Source organism: Chenopodium quinoa, unplaced genomic scaffold (genome assembly GCF_001683475.1).
Source record: "Chenopodium quinoa cultivar QQ74 unplaced genomic scaffold, ASM168347v1, whole genome shotgun sequence".
Lineage (NCBI taxonomy): Eukaryota > Viridiplantae > Streptophyta > Magnoliopsida > Caryophyllales > Amaranthaceae > Chenopodium > Chenopodium quinoa.
In genome coordinates this window covers 730,170-746,263 of record NW_018743906.1, presented here as the reverse complement: position 1 = coordinate 746,263, position 16,094 = coordinate 730,170, and positions in this window count along the sequence as shown.

Below are 16,094 nucleotides of genomic sequence, written 5' to 3'. Positions count from 1 at the left end.
AAGCCAAGGGCGTCCTAACAACAGATTGAAAGAGGCCTTAATGTCCACCACCTGAAATTTGGTGCGACGTTCAATGGCCCCAGTAGTTATATTCAGTATGATAGTACCCACGGCTTGACGGCGAGTATTATAATAAGCGCGAATCCCTTGAGTGGAGGGAGTCAGCTCTTTATTCTTTATGCCCAGCTTCTTTGCAGTACGGAGTGGGCACACATTGATTGCAGAGCCATTATCAACCAGGCTCATAGGAACATTCATCTGCCTACACACCACAGTGAGGTGTAAGGCCTTATTATGTTGATCTCCTTCCGGGGGCAGATCCTTGTTAGAAAACGAAATCAGATTGCTAGTACTTGGAAACTCAGTAGTGAGAAAGTTGACCAGTCCTTGAGGAGTCATGTCATCATCAACTCCTATTTTCACCAGAGCATTCATCACAGCTTTTTGATGCTCGTGGGAAGTGGCCAAAAGCTTCCATACATTCATCTCCACCTAGGTCTTTTGCAACTGTTTGACCACATCGCTGTTCACAGGGTTGATGGGATCAACTATCGGATGTGATTGTGGTGGAGGTGGAGGTGGATTAGGTTGTTGTAACCGTCCACTTCTGGTGAGAACCTTGACCTCAAAGTCCCCCCAAACATCTTCACTTGTGCCAAGAGATGAACAGGCTATATCCTTGAGATAGACGTCTTCATCGTCACTATCCCAAATTCCATTCACTTCTTCAGTACTCGAGATAAATACAACTTCCGGCAGAGGTTCATTCACAGGTTGAATGAGTATTGACGGATCAAAAGAGACTTCATCTCCCGTGATAGCCAAAGCATCAGAAAGAGGACCTGTTTGAATGTTAGGATTCTTGCCCCCTGGAGGGACAGGAAGTTGATTAGCATCAATTAGGTCTTGGATTGCATCCTTCAGCCTCCAACACTTCTCAGTATTATGACCCTTGCTTTGATGAAACTTGCAATAAGCATTGGGGTCATAGCTAGCGGTCCTATTCTCTGGTCGAGGTTCTGGAAATGGTGCAATTGGCATAATTAGTCCTTGACCATGCAAACGGTCATAAGCAGCATCATAAGTCATTCCCAAAGGCGTGTAAACCCTCCTTTGCCTTTGGAATCTTTGAGGAGGATCATTAAGGGCCAGCACATCATTGATATTGATATTGTTGGTAGCATTATTGGGCTTAGAAGACGAAGAAGAAGGAATGTCGTTCTTCTTGTTTTTCCAAGTGTTGTTATTATTGTTGCTACCAACAGACTTCATTAGTTCGTCCTCGATATTGATTCCAATATCGTATACAGCTTCAAAGGTACTCAGAGGCAGAAACTTCAAGTGTTGCTTGTACTTATGAGTCAGATTGGCAATGAATAAGCGAACCATTTCTTTCTCCTTGGGGGGATCCACCAGGAGCGCAGCTGTTTCCCTCCACCTGCTTAAGTAAGTGGTGAAGCCTTCATTCTCTTTCTGTTTGAGAATGGAGAGTTCACGTTCAGAAGTCTTGGCCTGGATGTTGCACTTGTAACGATTCATAAAGCTTTCAGCAACATCCTCCCAGGTCGCAACATGTTTGGATTCCAAAGAATAGAACCACTGTTGACATGCATGCTCTAAGGAAAGAGGGAACACCGTAGGGAATAGTGTCACATCTACTCCCTTAAGAGCCATGGTTGCAGAAAAAGCCTTCAAATGGAAAAGTGGATTATCAGTAGGCTTGAATTTGGGAATGTCAGCAGTGGAAAATTTCTCAGGAAGCTTATCTCTTATGGACGAAGAGGTGACAGGCTGTTCCACATAAGTGAATTCTTCAAAAATTTTGCTCATCTGTTCCTTAATCTTGTCCATTGCAGCGGTATTGACATTGTTTTGATTGTCTTGTTCTACTGTGCTTACTCTAGTGGTGAGTGTCTGCATCATGTCAGACAATTTTTCAATTGTCTTGTTGAGGTTCTCGATGTCTTCCTTGGTGGCCATTGGTTGAAAGTAGACTGGAGATGGATCTTGTGGAGATGATTGAGGTGGTTTCCTTGTACGCCTCTTTGGTATAAGAGGTTGTTGAGGTATGGAATCGAACCGTAACAATCTACCCCTGCTTCTTAACCAAGTGTTGTGACACCGAAACAGACACACCTTTAATGACCAAACTTAACCTTAACCCATCCAGATTAAAAAGAATAAAAAAAAAATTTATTAAAAATCTATAATTTTGAAATTCTACTTGTTTATTAAAAAAAAATGGGAGGATACCATACGACTTACTCCGAAAAAAAAAACGACACAAAAACAAGACTACCTTAAAAATACGGTCAAAAAGTAGTGTACGACTCAAAGAAAAAAGTGTGTGAACACGATATGTGAATGATTAAGTGAAGTTATGGATGCGTGTTTTGACCGTACTGCTAGACATGACACCAAACTGGACACAACAACCACATATGTACGCACAAAATCAAAAAAAGGACTGACAGGACACTTTTCCTGGGCACCGTGTCACGGTGAAGACTGTCGTGACACGGTGCAGTCTACCGTCAGACGGTAGAGAGCCCCGTTTCACGACACTGTTCACCGTGGCGCTGCAGAACATGCCGTGACACGGTGCGCAGTTCCAGGTCAGTTTTGTGAATTTTCCAGAGTTAAACCGATTTTAGGTCCGTACTAATTACTATGTGAGAATAAAAACCCTCGGTCATGGATTAAACAAAAGAGTAAACACATGAAGGTTAGTACTAAAAAACCACATAGCATTTAGGAACGATGATGTAAAAAAAGTTCGCAACCTAGAGTCAAGATCTATGTTCAACTATTGGTCAGGCTTTGGGTGTCAAAAGGGTACCATGGTTAAGAGTTAGGACGCGTTAGCAAGGCAGCCTCCCTTGAGGGTGTATGCCAACGGGCGGCTCCGCGAGTTTGTGATGAAATCGAACTCGGCTCCATGGTTTGGGTGGATTTAATAACTCGGATGAACCATTATTTCCATGAGCGTTTTTGGGTCGATAGAGCTTAAATCCCCCGGGGCTAAGACGCATGTAGAACACATACGTTTTTTCAGAAAAATCGAAGGAAGTCGACTGTGAGGAAAGAAAATAAGCCACCGGACTGATTTTAGGACTGCCGTGACACGGAAAAAATTCCCGTGTCACGGTACTGTGCACCGTCAGACGGTGCGCTGTACCGTGACACGGCAGATTTTTCCGTGGCACGACAGTCAGAAGATCTGACTGGTGCCCTGTTTTCCTTCGCGCGCAACCAAGATATCCAATTTTTCCTACGGGACATACCTGAATGCGACGTTAAAACGTCTATGCAGATGCAAAAATGCCAAATTAATCACAGGAATATTTTTTCAAGAATCTTTCAAGTCTCATCCACTCATCTTAATTAAATACCGATCACTCAAATCGATAAATAATTAAGAATCCTCCCCAGTGGAGTCGCCAAATTGTAGCGTCGCTCGAAGTGCGCCTACGTTAAAAGCATGTGTGAATATGCTTGGCACTCATAGGAAGTGGGAATTGACATAATACGATTAGGGACAAGGAAAGAAGGGAGCCGCCAACAAGTTTTTAAGGAACTTGTAAACCGTTCACGGATCATAAAAGGCAACCACGATAAGGGACAACTATAGGCAACAACGATTAACCCGTGAAGGTTACACCCCATTCATAATCCATGAGATTACTAACTCCATATGGTTCGGAACCACAAAAGGAGGATCGGGGATGATGGTACGAAGTGAGTCATGGAGTCACATTCGCCCGTATTGGCCTCTACTCGATTCTTATATTGAAAAGCATTCCTGTGATCTCAAAGGCATACAAACAAAATATTCAATTCGTTCCAAACTATTATTTAACTAAATTGGTTGAATATTAATGCACACATTATTCTAAAATATTGGTGATCACTTCAATTAATAACAAGATTAAAAAGGAACCTAAATTGGTTGTCCAAATTATCTTATTAGTCGTGATTTTCAATTACATATTCCCTTTAAACATGCAATATAGTGATCATTATAAAAATAGAATAAACATTAGTATTGGAAGCAATTTAATCACAATTCCAACATAAAATCGTTAGAAAAATAATAGAAATAAAAGGAACATGATTCTTACTTTGATTCTGTTTGTTTGCAACTACAAAATAATAAACGAGTTAGTAACTTCAAGGAAATAATAAAACAATAATTAAATTAAATCAAATAAAGTAGAGTTGAATTGGGGCCAAACCCTCAAACAGTTCTACCTTTCACGCCTTGGCTTAATGATGGAACCACGAGTAAAGTATGGACTCCTTTGAGCACTTGAAGAAGGAATTTTGAAATAAGAAGGGTAGGCTAGTGTTTTAGGCTAAAGCATAGAAGAGAGAAAAATAAATCAGAGAATTAATTGATGCCCCGTACATCAGAAATGAGGGGGTATTTATAGGGAAAATGTGCTGAGGGAGCACACGGAACCCTAAAATGATAAAAACCCTAAAAAAGTATCCCGTGACACGGAAAACTGTACCGTGACACGGGAAGTCCCACCGTCAAATAGCAAACTTTCCCGTGACACGGTACATTTTTAGTGTGACGCGGGAAATTTTCAGAAAACGAGAAAGAAAACGTATTAAGGGTTTACGCGGAAAAGACACGGAATGTCCCATGTCACGGCAGGCTTCCCGTGTCACGAGAATTCCCACCGTCAGACGGGAAGGATTCCCGTGACACGGTGGGTACCAGCCGTGGCGCGGGAATTTCCAGCCTGTTTTTCTGTCTAAATACATTTTTAACCCTAATTTCATTCGGCATTTTAAGTGCCGATTGATAATTTCGGGCCTTTTCTGACTTATTATTATTTGGGCTAAAATAAGAAAATAATTAAATAAAAATAAATAACAGGTTTGGGCCAAAAATAAATAATAAAACAATAAAATAAAAAAGGTTTGGGCTAAAATTAATAATAAGTTTGGGCTGAAATTAAAACTATGCTTTTACCAAACATCAAGACTAATCCATGGACTATTCAAATACGACTTTTTAAGCACTCTCGGGATTAAATACTGAACCCGACCAATAGTGGCGGTGAAAGGTTGGTCATCATCGGGTTTGGTTTTGGGGAGACATTTTTAGGTGTCTACAACTATGCTACTTAATTTGATCCGAAAATACTAAGCAATACCAATCAGTGCAATCTACTTGAGATGTTTCAACTATATGATACTCCAAATTAATACTCTGTGAGAGTCCCAATAATCAACTATGTATGTACATTGGTCCAATTTTCAAGCCAATAGACAAGAGAAGATCGATGTGATTGACAAACATAAGCAAGGGAAGTAACACTGACAAATCCAAAGTGAAAATCATAGTCAGTCTCTGCATATATACTTCGTAAAATATTCATATGTTCTAATATATTAATATGTTATAAACTATTCTGGATGGATTAATTCGAAATCGACAGATCTATAATCAATTGTTTGAATTTGAAGAAGAAAAAAATTCAAAAATTGAGAAATTCTTGAAAAATATGTTCGAAATTGACGGAAAATAAAAATAAAAATCAAACAAAATAATTCGAACAAAAATCGAACAAATTAATTCGCAAAAATTGAACAAAAATCGAACAGAATAATTTGCAAAAATCGAAAAAATATTCGCATAAATTGAACAAAATAATTCGCAAAAATTCGAACCTTAAATTTTCAAAACTCGAACTCAAAATAATCAAACTCCATGCGAAAAATCAAACTCAAAAAATGAACCCTAAATTCAAACCCTACAAATCTCAAAAACCACATCGAAAAACAGCAAAATCCACTTCAACATCATGCTAATTTCATGAAAATTTGAACAAAATAGAAAAGAAAAACATACCTGAAACGAAAATCCTTCAAATTGCAACTCCTATGGAGATTTTTGTGTATTTGAGGAGAGAGAAAATGAGAGATCCGTGAGGAACAGAGAGAAAGTTAGAGGAGAGAGAAAAAGTTGGGAGGTGGGTAAGGAGATTGAAAAAGTTGGATAAGTGTTTTAATCTTAACCGTCCAAAATAACTTATCCTACGGTTGAAATGGGTTCTTATATAGCTAGAGTTCTTATATAAAGAGGGGTTCATACCGGATCCCTCCCCTATATATATAACATCTTAAATTATTTGTTTTTTTAATATAAATATTGTCCATAGACGGCACCATCGGTATTAATGTTACATTTTCAAACAATAGTTTTATTATTGTTATCTTTTCATGCAACACTTTAAGCGATTGTTGCCTTATATAGTCTAGAGCAACACTTTTTTCAGTTACTTTAGTTCAAGGTAACAAATAAACATTATTGCGTTAGATTATTAAGAGTAACATTTCTGTAAGTGTTACAATCTTAAGTGTTGCCTATTCTCAAATTTTTTTATAGTGAATTTCCTGCGATCTCAAAGGCATGTAAACAATTATTCAATTTTCTCCAAACTATAATTATGCTAATTAAATTGGTTGAATATTCATGCAACATATATTTCTAAAGTATCATGATGACTTGATTAAATAACAAGATTAAAAAGGATCCTAAACCGGTCGTCCAAATTATCTTATTAGACGTTATATCAACATTAATATTGGAAGCAATTTAACAATAATATCGTTAGTCAAATCAAGTTATAACAATAACCCTAATCATGATACTAGCAGCAATAATAAAAATAAAAGTAATTAAGTGATTAATTACTCACAATCTGCGTTTCCTTGAATTGCTACATCATGAATAAATTGTTAGTAAATTCAATAAAAATATAAATCAAATTGAAACAACTAAATTAAATAAAATTATTAGAGTTGATTTGGTCCAAACTCTCAGTTAATTCTACCTTTCACACCTTGGTTTAAGTATAGAATTTCGGGTCAAGTATGGACTCCTTGGAGTGCTTAGGAGCAATATAATGAGAGAACTCAAAGGCTAGTATTTAGGCTAAAGAGGGAGAAGAGAATGATTTTTTGTGTAGGGAGAAAAAAAATATTTTTGGTGCCCCGAAACTGAGGAAATTAGGTTCGTATTTATAGAGAAAATATGAGGGGTGAAGCACGGAACCTGTAGACACCCAAATGTGTCTCCCCAAAACCAAACCTAGTGATGAATACCTTTCACTTCATTTGATTATCGAATAAAGCGAAAGTGGAAAAAGTCTAGTGATGAGGATGTTTTTATTAAAATATCTCTTCTTTCTCTTTTTGAAAATATTTCTTTTTTACCTTATTTTTGAAAAACGTGCATTCCACTTTAGTTTGGTCCATGATATGGGTCCAATAATAGTGTAGTTGGATGGGGCTTGAAAAGACATTTCCAAAGATATATTATAAGCCCGATTCCGATGAATAATGAGGAAGTTATGGCCAAAATACTAAATTGGGCCCAAACCGGATTTTACCCACCACCCAATGATCATGTGGAGGGTCCAAAGGTTTAATCTTATTGCTTAACTAAATAGGATTAATTATAAGCTTCTATAATTTTCTAAAGATCTTAATTATCTTTTTTGAAAATATAAGATTAAAGAATTTGAATTAAATAAAAACTTTCCTTTTATAAACTTTCCTTTTTTATAATCCTAATTCTATTCGAATTTAAAGATGTTCAAAGAAAGTCAGATTTTATTTTCGTGCCTCATAATATTTATCCAAATTTTATATGGTTGGATAGATGTTGAAATTATCTTTCCAATGATACATTATAATATTAATTCCAAGCTATAACGAAAAAGATATGAATGAGATACAAAACTCTATCCAAAACTGATACCCTTCCACTATTTTGGCCATATCTTTTTATCTAAAATATATTTTAATCTGATTTTAATTGGATTCGAAATTAGAATTCAAGAGCTTTCCAACGACATATTATATGTCTTATTTAGACTTTTGGATCAAAAGATATGATTAAAACAAAATCCGCAAAAACTGCTGTCCATCGAGTTTTATTTCGATTCGAATTCGGATTCTCTTCTTATTCTTCGACCCTCTTTTTTCTCTATAAATAGAGGTCATATCTCCTATTTTTCAATCACCAACTCTCATCAAGAAATTCTTGATTACTCTCTCTCTCTCTTTCTAAACCAACCCTTTTGCATACAAAATTCCGCATTCACAATATCAAGAAGCACCTAGCCAAGTTCGAAGTTGCCTTCGCCCTAGACGTGAAAGGTTTTAATTTCTGATGGTTTGGTCCCAAATCTCTCTTTCAATTATTTAATTTAATTGTTTGTTTATTATTTTCCTTGAAGTTACTAACGCGTGTATTTTGTTATTAGAAAGAGATACGAGGCATCCAAATAAGTGCTTTAATTGATTTATTGTTATTATGATATAGAAATCATGTTTACATTGTTATATGATTCCTAATGTCATGTTAGGGTGTTTTGATTTTCTAGTATTATGTTTAGGGAAAAGGTTATAATATCAAATATGACAATTGTGTTTCCTGCGATGCTTCCTATGTTCTTCCTAATATTCATGTTAGTATCATGTTATGGTTAAAGCTTTGATCTTTATTGTTTAGTGACATGTTAGGGTTTGTTATTAATCTTGTTAGTATCATGCCTAGGATCTTGCTATTATTATGCTTTAACATTATTATGATTATTTTTTTGATTATTAATATGATTATTATTATTATTATTGTTATGATTGTTATTATTATGTTACTTGATATTATATTTATTGTTATTATTTGATCACACCTTTTATGCATGTTTAAAGGGAATTTGTACTTGTAATCACGCTTAATAAGATAATTAATAATCTTATTTAGGATTAATATGATTATAATTCAAGTTATCGCCAATAATAGTTTTATTTGTGCATTAATATTCAACCAACATAGATAAACAGGTTAAGGGTAATCCTAATGTTTGCATGTTAGTCAGAAAGCACACATACGATCAGAATAAAGTAGAGGCCTATTATCAAGGCAGGTTCGATCTCTTTTAGGTTGAATTTGTACCTTCATCCCCGAACAACCAGTCATGATTTCAGACCTATTGGAGTTGACAATCTCTTGGATCGTTAAGGGGTGTAACCTTCACCTCGTGAACGGTTTACAAGTTCCTAAAACTTGTTGGCGACTCTTTTGCTCTATCGTTTTTCCCTTTGGACGCCACCGTACTTTAGTGTATGATCACAGTGGGGTTCAAGCTAGGGGTAATGCTTGAAATATTCCCTACAGAACCCTAGAATAGAAGCGCCGCAAAAATAAAACCTTATAAAAATGTTGTGTCACGGCATGTGTGAAAAGTACCGTGACACGGCATGAAATGTCATTGCGCGGTATATTATTTGTCGTTGGGCGGTAATTTTAATTTTTACGCGTTTTTAAAATATGATAACTTTTTATACTTAATTCGAAATAAGACATATAATATATATTTGGAAACCTTATCAAGTCCAATTTCCAACCAATTAGAATCAGATCAAAATATTTTGTATATTTTAAAATATAGTCGTTTTAGTGAAAGGGTGTCGGTTTTGGGCCGATTTTAGTGTTTTGCTCATATCTTCTTCATTTTAAATCGGAATTGGACTTATGATACATCATTGGAAAGCTTATTTCAAGTCATATCCAACCAAATAATATTTGGGTCAAAATTGAAGGGCCAAAAAAATTGGTTTATCTCGGTTTTGTAATGTGAACATGAAAAGTGGAAAGTAAGTTATAAATTGGGCAAATGGGCTAAGAATTGGGTTGGTTTATGGAATATAATAGGTTAAATATTAATTTAATCACTCCAAATATTAAATACTCAATTCGACCAATAATGGTAGTGAAAGGTTGTTCATCATCGGGTTTGGTTTTGGGGAGACATTTTTAGGTGTCTACAGTCCTACTTTTTAATAATAAAAAATTAATTGGATAACCTGGGTTTTAATAATTAAAAAAAAAACTTATTAAAAAAAAACAAAACAAAACCCCCAGCCACCTAAACGACCCCCTTCCCTCCTTATCACTGCCCCTGCCTTCCCCAACAACCCAGTCGGCGCAATCAGAAGCCTGATAACGAGCCGAATTCTTGTATGGCCAAAACCTTCAACAAGCCTAATAAATTAAAAGAGGTTATTTGGGGTGGTAAGGGTGTTTTCTGGGTTGAGCTTTCAAGGCTAGGTGGGATTTTTCGAGGCTGGGATGGAGTTTGTCGAGGTTGGGGGTTGAGTTTTTAGGGTTGGGTTGGGTTTTCGGGCTAGGGTTAAGGATGGAGTATGTGTAGGGTTTTAGGTACTATAATGCGGAATTCCATGAATCATATTCGTTTGCACCTAAATAGGATCTACAAGCATAACACATAAAGAATCACATAATACATACCTTTGACGTATGATTTCCACAAGCGATTGACAGTCAATTAGGGAGATAATAGAGCCCCAATCGTTGCTCCTCTACTTAGTCCACGTGATAGGATTGAACCTCCACTACTTCTAGGTAGTTGGGCATGAACACTTCGAACCACCTTCTACAGAGAGGGGAAGAGGAAACCGACCACGAACAACACCACAACGCCACCGTGCTCCACCTTGCACTAGGGGGGCATACAGCTGTACGGACGGGAGAAAAGGAGTAAGGAGAGAAATTGTGTGAGGCTAGGGTTTGGTTGCTTACTAGTCAAATATCAATTGACTGGTTAAGTGTTCCATCTCAAACCTTAGGCAAGGCTTTCTATTTATACATCATATATATAATTAGAGTCCAAAACCAAGCCCAAACTATTCCCTCTTCAGTCCCATATGGTCGGCCACTCCATGAGGCCCAATAATGAGCTTTTTTCTTTTGTTCAATCCATCACCCTTTTGTGTGACCTTATAGAATCCATTCTATTGGGATTTCGACCATTTGACTAGCCCAAAGATCATTGATCACGTCTAGCAACAGATAATGATGACCTAAAAGAACAAACTTAATTATCTCCATAATTTGATTCATTATATATCTAGTAATTGCACTTGACGAAGACATAAATTCTTCATTATGTAGGCTCCAAAGCCAAAATCAACCTCTATTCTTTCTTCTTAATTTATTTTGGGGCTAATTTTAAGGCTAATTTGTGGGTGTGAACTGATGTTGTAGCAGTTCGATATGGAGGTCCGGCGACATGCAAGTGGGCTGCAGTGGTGGCACGTTGATGCATCGCTGCGTGTGAGGTGGGCGCTAGTTTTGCGTTTGTAACAGAAGGTGGCTGCTTGTCTGCTTGTTGTGAGATGTTAGTCACAGAAATGTTTGTGATAAAGGTGCATGAGATGGTGATGCTGGCTACTGTGGCGCGATTTCTTACGGTCGCTAGCGGTGGTGAAGTGGGAGGAGGGTATAGTAGCAACATGTTGGTGCTAGGTGAGGTGTGAACGTGGTGAGTAGGCTGGTGCGGTGCGTGAGGGAGAAGGGGTGGTGTAATGGTAGTGGATTGGTGGTGCGAGGAAAAAGACTGAAAAAAAAATTGAAAAAATATTTAACCTTTTTCAGGGGTTCTAGGTCAAAGAGATCATTAGTGGAAGATCCCTACCAAAGGTGTGATTGTTTCTGGAATTTCAAAAGGTGGGATTGTTTATGGAAGACGCAATAAAGGTGAGATTATTCGTTTCCATTTCTTTTACTTAAAACATTACAAATTACTTGAATAAAATCATTTCATCGCCTTTTGACATGTTATAATATTTTATGAATTGGAAATAGTAGTAATAATTGTATAATAATGACTTTAAATTGTAAAATCAAAACTCTATAAGCATGATAGTTAACAATTTATGTAAAAATAACTAATATTAAACCCTTGCTATTATTTTACATTTTTACATCAAATATGAAGTTATGGAATTCCTCTTTACCAATATACTTCTCTTGTTATGCGCTTAATATCTTTAAAATAAAGAGCCCTATGACATGTAAGCAATGTCATCATTCTTGCATGAAAATCTTTACTTTTCTTGTCAAATTCATGTCTTTCTTCTTTCCCGCCTTAATTTTTTCCATTTAATCATTGTAGAAATTTTACATAGATTTGAGAGATAATTCTTTGATTTTTTTTACTTTTTTGGAACTTAGGTGAAGTGAAAAAAGATTTAGTAGAAATTTGTATTCATATGAGGAAAAAAAATTAGGGAAGATAAGGGGTCACTGAATTGAATGGAGAATGTGAATAAATTGAATTGAAAGATGGATGCAGAAGAGGAGAAGGTTTAGGAAATTCAATTTATTGAATTAAAAATTTAAAATAGGAATTACAAAATATAAAGAATTATTGAGAAATAAATTGGGAGATGAAAAGTTCTTTGAAAACATAAGTGATGGGTGCTAAAACGGTCGCACATTCCACACTCATTCAAACACGTTTATAAACAAATTAAACATATCTCACATACTCACAAACCAAACACAATGATAATTAAGAGTTTGGTCCACAAGGGAGGGGATATGATTGCTAAGGATTGCAAGCTAGTTCGAAGACTTTGGTTGTTTGGGGGTTCGTCAATTAGACAAATAAAGTATAGTTTCTAAATCAAGTAATTAAAAGCACTAGGGAATGGGATGCACTCAATCAACGAACCATGGTAACCAAACATATTGGGAGCAAATAAAGATAAGAGATAGCAAAGAATACATGTAATACCAATCTCATGCAATTACGAATTCATGCTCACACTCCTAAACATAGAGCCCTCATAAGTTTAGCAATATGAGATAAATAACCAAATTGCAATTAGTAATGATGAACTTAATCCACATTCCCATATGTCAAGCCAAGAATATCATGCCATGAAGCCCAAAATCAAGGGTAGTTACTCTTATCAAAATGAACTAACAAGGAATCTCATATAATCAATTTAATCACAAAACAATCATCAACACTTCTCCCAAACTCACTTAGTTAACCATTAGGTTGAGTTTCACCCAACCCATAGCAAAGAGGACAACTTACTACTCATGGTGAGTAACATGCAAAGTGACAAATTAGGGTTCTTAGTAGTTCAACAATTGGGAAAAAGTGATTTACTAGAGATAAAACTAGCATGCAACAACGTACAATTTACAAAGATCAAAAGAGATTAAAGAGCTTGTAATATTAAAATTGCTGAAAATTGCTGAAATAAAAAAGAAGCTTCAATGTTGAGTAAAATTGCTGAAAATTAAAGAATACATCTTGAATTCACTTCCATAATGATTAAATTTGATAATTTCTACACTAAATTACCAACTAAATTAATGAACTAAGTTTCTAACTAAGAGGATGTTGCTAATAACTATTCTAAAACTATTGTTCTTAAAATCAACAAAAGGGGTAGTATTTATACTCTCCAAATTACATAGGTTACTTCGTCAAGAGAAAGTCGGTTCCGCTCCAGAAACTGTAACGCCCATTACAAAGTCAGGAGCGTCTGCTCCCTAAAAATTGTGCGCCCAGAGCCCACTCCTCAGGGGTTGGGCCCCCGCTCTTCCTATTTCATAGTGAGGTAGATTGTAGCAGCAGAGCAAGGCCCGCCCCTAAAGTTCTTGGTTGGGGCAGATTGTGGTGCAAGGTGCAGGAGCGGCCGCTCCTAAAGAGGTGTACGTCCAATCCTGGTAGAACAGCAATATAGAAGATTGTAGGAGTGAATTCTGGAGCGTCCCATTTTTTCGGGAGCGACCTCTCCCTTTTACTTCTTGCTTCATCTTGAGTATTTCAAGAGCTTTCCTTGCTTGTCAAAGCTTCACCTATAACTGCAATCATAAACATAAACACATAAGGAGGCGACAAATGCAAAAAACAACATTTAAATACAAAAGGGGTAGGAAAGATGGGAAAATTAGGAGAAATATTACAAAATCAAGTTAAAATCACCGCAATAAGGGGACAAATAAACCACTTATTAGTAAGGAAAGGGCTTAAGGAAACAGAATGATTATAAAGAAAGATAAAAGGGAAAGAGACATGTGACAACTTGTAGACACCCATTTGTGTCTCCCCAAAACCAAACCCAGTGATGAGTACCTTTCACGTCGAATCATAATCGAATGAAACGAAAGTGTGGAAAGTTTAGTGTTGCGGATAGTTTTAATTCTTTTCTCTTCTCTCTGTTTTTAAAAACTTATTTTAAGAAAACAGACAATCCAGTTTGGTTGATCCATGATATGGATCCAATAGTAGTGTAGTTGGATGGGGCTTGCAAAGACCTTTCCAACGATATATTATAAGCCCAATTCCGATGAATATTGAGGAAATTATGGCCAATTTACTAAACTGGGCCCGGTTTGAGCTTTATGTACGGCCCAATGATCTCGGGGAGGGCCTAATATGATTTATCATTCCTAATGCAATTAGGAATGGTTTTATTGTTCTAGATTCTTCTAGAAGGTTCTTTTCATTCCTAATCCAATTAGCATTGATAAATTGACTTTTGTTGACTTTTCAGAGTTTTAATCAAAATCAAATAGCATTTTTGAGGAAATTATATTATTTTATCCTCCAGTACGGTAAACTTATCGGATTTTCGAAAACGCGTTGGAACCAAGCCTGGCGCCTGGCGCTAGCCATTGGCGCCTGGCGCTAGTGGTGGTGCCTGGCGCCAGCTAGCCAGGGTTGGCGCCAGCTCTGTTTTCTGAGCGTCAGACTCTGTTTTGGTTAATTTATCTTTTTTGGCTGATTTTCTCTATAAATATCGTATTAAAAACTCCGTTTTCATTCACCATTCATCAATAATCATCTACATTCACCAACTCTCATCAAGATTTTCTTGATTATTCTCTCTCTTTCTCTTTTCTAAACTTTGCTTTTAAATACAAAATTCCGCATTCGCAAGATCTAGATACACCTAGCCATATTCGAAGTTGCCTTCGCACTAGACGTGAAAGGTTTTAATTTCTGAGGGTTTGGTCCCAAATCTCTATTTCAATTATTTAATTTAATTGTTTGATTATTATTTTCCTTGAAGTTACTAACGTGTGTATTTTGTTATTAGAAAAAGGTACGAGGCATCAAAGTAAGTACTTTAATGGTTTTTATTGATGTTATGATGTAGAAATCATGTTTATATTGTTATTATGATATACCTAGTATCATGTCTAGGGTAATTTTAATATTAAATATTATTGTTATGATGCTTTCTATTCTCTTCCTAATATTTATGATTGTTAGTATCATGTTAGGGTTAAAGATTTGATTTTTATTGCTTAGTGATATTCTAGGGTTTGTTATTAATCTTGTTAGTATCATGCCTAGGATCTTGCTATTTTTATCATGCTTTAATATTAACATGAACATGATTATGATTATGATGATTATAATTTATGATGATTATGAATATTATTATTATTATTATTTTGATGATGATTATTTTATCTATGATGATATTATCATTATTATAATTTATTATTGTCGTTATTATTATTATTATGTTGCTTGATGCTTATTTATAATTATTGTTTGATCACACCTTTTATGCATGTTAAAGGGAATTGGTACTTGTAATCACTTTTAATAAGATAATTAATAATGTTAGGGTTAATGTGGTTATAATTTCAAGTGATCGCCAATAATAGTTTATTTGTGCATTAATATTCAACCAACATAGTTAAACAGGTTTAGGGTTAATCTTATTGATTGCATGTTAATTAAAAAGCGCACATGAATACGATCAGAATAAAGTAGAGGCCTATTATTAGGGCAGGTTCAATCTCTATTAGGTTGGATTTGTACCTTCATCCCCGAACCCTTATTTGGTTCTAGACCTTATGGAGTTGACGATCTCTTGGCTCATTAAGGGGTGTAACCTTCACCTCGTGAACGGTTTACAAGTTCCTAAAAATTTTTGGCGACTCTTTTGCTCTATCTTCTTCCCTTTTGGATGCCATCGTACTTTAGTGTATGATCACAGTGGGGTTCAAGCTAGTGGGATTTTAAAGGCTTGAAATTATTCCCTACACAACTTTAGTTTGTATTTTTATATACTAAGTATAGAAAGATTGGTTGATAGATAAATTTAAACAAGTGTAGACACCCATTTGTGTCTCCCCAAAACCAAACCCGGTGATGAGTACCTTTCACGACGAATCATAATTGAATGAAGTGAGAGTGTGGAAAGTCTAGTGTTGCAGATAGTTT